General features: G+C 50.4%; 1 pseudogene across 1 annotated transcript; it reads right to left on the bottom strand.

Annotated features, from left to right (window-relative positions):
- Nucleotides 1–804: 804 nt before the first annotated feature.
- Nucleotides 805–2,852, bottom strand: LOC311235658 (receptor-type tyrosine-protein phosphatase mu-like; annotated as a pseudogene). The gene is made up of 2 exons: nt 1,638–2,852; nt 805–1,213 (listed from the first exon to the last, which is right to left on the bottom strand). The product of its transcript is annotated as a receptor-type tyrosine-protein phosphatase mu-like (transcript).
- Between the last annotated feature and the right edge of the window lie 922 nt (nt 2,853–3,774).

The raw sequence follows: 3,774 nt of genomic DNA, 5'->3' as shown, positions 1-3,774 counted from the left end.
CACACACACACACACACGCACACACCACACACACACACACACACACACACACACACACACACACACACACACACACACACACACACACACACACACACACACACACACACACACACACACACACACACACACACACACACACACACACACACACACACACACTCAGATTCAGATTCAGATTCAGATTCCTTTATTAAGCCATTTGTATAAAAACACATTGGTAATTGTTGCAGCATTACAGTGTATGCATTTTTCATTTATTTTTTTCACAGTAACGACAAACACCAACACAAACACAGGACAAAAAACAGTGCAGTGGAGGATTAATCATTTAAATACATATATATATATAAAGTGTAAAGTGCAGAGTTCCAGTAAGGACTAGTGCAGTGCAGTCAGTGTCATTGTGCCAGTGTCACTTGGGGGAAAAGGGGGGGGGGGGGGGGCCTGAGGCATTGATCAGCCTGGCGGCTGAGGGGAAGAAGCTCAGTCTGTGACGAGCTTTCACAGCCTTTGGGATCCTCAGCCTTCTCCCAGAGGGGAGCAGGGTGAAGAGGCTGTGACCGGGGTGGGAGGGGTTGGCCATGATCTTCCTCGCCCTCTTCAGCGCCCTGGAGTCGTGCAGGGACCTGAGGGAGGGCAGGGCACAGCCGATCACCCTCTCCACTCTCTCTCACACACACACACACACACACACACACACACACACACACACACACACACACACACACACACACACACACACACACACACCCCAACAAACCCCAAAAATTTCCTTCAGCACACATAAAAACCACTTAACATTCAAATGCATATGTTTAGCCCCTCCTCCCCCACAGTACACATTGCATTCCCCAGTCCCCAGGCATTGTTGTTTCTCAGTGTCTTGACGGCGTGGAACACGTCCACCGAACGCTGGTGCTGGAGCATCTCACACACGATGCTGATGGCACAGAAAGTCCCACTGCGACCCCCGCCGTTCAGGCAGTGAACCACGGTACGTCCCTCTCCCCCGTCGTACTCCTCCTGCCACTTGTCCACCTGTCGGATGAGCTTGAGGAAGGAGCGCTTGGGCATGGGTGTGTCTTTGTACATGGGCCAGCCCAGGAACTGGAACTGTTGCACCATCATGTAGCCGTCCTGGGGCTGCATTGTAGATGCGGAAACATCTACTGATGATGTCATCCTCCGGGTCAACAGCGACAAACTCAACCTGTCAGGAATGGAGGTAGGTGAATTCCAATGGGTGAAGGCAATCACAGAGACGGAGAGTGTTTACTCTTGAACAGGTTCGACTTTAATAGTAAGAACACAGAGTAAATTCTAAGAGAGACAAATGCTAAATAGCACAAGCAGGAATAAGGTAAATAGGAGCTTATTGGAGGTCCAGAGTTGAACCGTCCGCGTTATCCCCGAACGCAATTAGTGAAGACCTGACAATGAACAAGCAGAAGACAGGTAGGTTACATAGACACCAAATACCAACATTCCACACACACCCCCATGACAGCCAATCAGGAACCACCCCTAAGTGACAGCACTAATTGACAGGGAAAGGACAGGTGACAAGCCCAGTGACATATGCCAGGAAAGTGGGTGGTCACCGACCTCAGTCGGTGTCCAGAACGTAACACAACCTGGATGGGTCTGTGGTGGTGGACACCGTTCTCCGGCCAGTACTGTGGACACAACTGGGCAGGGTCCACATCATTGAGCATGACGATGGAAGTACAGTGGTAGTCCAGGACCAGCCTCCAGAAGTCCTTCACTGTGTTGGGCAGCGGGTGCTGAGTCACTATGAAGGCAGAGGGCTGCTTGTAACTGTCCATGGCGGCAGCGTTGATGTAATTGGAGCTCTCCCCGTCGATGGTGATGAGGAAGGGCAGGCAGCGGTCGGGCGGCAGGACGTCCATGCAGCGGTTCTTCTCGTGGTTGCGGGTCAGCAGGGCGATGCTGCAGTCTTCCACCCACAGGGTTGGAGTCACCATGTTCAGAGTCCTGAACTCCTCCTTAATGGGACTGGAGTTAGTCTGGGGGTCTAGGCAGTTCATGTCATAGTAGACCGAGCAAAGCTGATTGGCTGGAATGGTGGTGTCCCCACAGAGCCTCCAATATGGCGTCGTGGATGAAGATGTACTGTCTGTTCCTCTGTCTGCACCATATTGACGTGCCGTGAGCGCATCTCTCTCACGCAGCTGTAGATGATCTCCACACCCTCCCTCTCCGCCATGTCCAGCATGATGTCGATCACGATGAAGCAGCCTGTCCTGCCCGCACCGGCACTGCAGTGCACCACCATGGGCCCGGCATTGGTCAGGGTCTTGGACTTCACCCTCCTGATGAAGCCCAGCAGGCCCGTGGCATGGTAGGGCACCCCGTGGTCCGGCCAGCCCGTGAAGTGGAACTGTCGGATCTCCCGGATCTCGTGGGTCCCTCTCTTCTCCACGGCGAAGGTCCGTATGACGTACTCCGACAGCAGCTGGGTCTCTATGAGCGTCACCTTGATGTCTCTGTAGATCTCTGTGTCGTCAGGTCAGTACTTGCAACACTTCACCCTGCCCACTTCCACCAGGTTGGTCACCATGACGATGGCTGCTGTGTTCTCCTGCCACACCATCCTCCAGAAAGTCAAAGACCATCTCCTGCATGGGACCTTGCGTAGCGATGTAGTGGTTTGGTCTGTGGTATCCATCAACGTAATTTGCATAGAAAACAGAGAACAACCCCCAGAAAAAGAAACCCACCAGCAGATGTGTACCATACAGTTTATATATTATAAACCTGTATTTGATGACAGTTTTCCTGACATTAGTAGCCCACTTATTCAGTTGGAACTTCCTCCTGGGTGTCATTAATCCCCCGCCTGTGGCCTTGTTAGCCTGCATCACAGACCTTAAAAACTTTTCTTGGTCTGGGAAGAAACATCCCAGTGGAAAATGTTTCCTGTTTTTTGTTTCCCTAAGAAACCGGGTGAGCTCCCTTGCAGTATACAGACAGACAGACAGACAGACAGACAGACAGACAGACAGACAGACAGACAGACAGACAGACAGACAGACAGACAGACAGACAGACGGACGGACGGACGGACGGACAGGCAGGCAGGCAGGCAGGCAGGCAGGCAGGCAGGCAGGCAGACAGACAGACAGACAGACAGACAGACAGACAGACAGACAGACAGACAGACAGACAGACAGACAGACAGACAGACAGACAGACAGACAGACAGACAGACAGACAGACTGTATACATTATTTTCCATGGTACTGTCATGGGTGTATCAGCATGGTACCAATCTTGTACTTCAATCATACCATGATATAATCTAATTTAATGGTAATATCATGGTAGTGACCAAAGAAATTATGGGAACATCCTGATACTTTTTTGGAAATACCATGACTCAGGGAGAGAGGGATGGGGGCGGGTTGTGAAGCCTAATGACATTATGATTCAGTGTGTGTGTGTGTGCGTTTGTTCAAGTTTCTTTATTAGTTGTCATACAGAAGTACAGAATACTTTTATACAAAATGCTTCTTTCTGTTACGCTCCAGAGACTGTGTGTGTGTGCGTGTGTGTGTGTGTGTGTGTGTGTGTGTGTGTGTGTGTGTGTGTGTGTGTGTGTGTGTGTGTGTGTGTGTGTGTGTGTGTGTGTGCTTACATTTGACCTCGCTCTCCAAATGTGTGTCTTGGTCACCAAAGTCTTATCAAAAGATTCATTTTTCATATTTTTAACTTGTATGAATTTCCTGAAGCCTTTTTCAAGTTTTGACG

The sequence above is a fragment of the Notolepis coatsorum genome (assembly GCF_963971535.1).
Source record: "Notolepis coatsorum genome assembly, chromosome: 10".
NCBI lineage: Eukaryota > Metazoa > Chordata > Actinopteri > Aulopiformes > Paralepididae > Notolepis > Notolepis coatsorum.
Note: the sequence above shows the minus strand (reverse complement) of the source record. Positions and strands in the feature narration are given on the sequence as shown.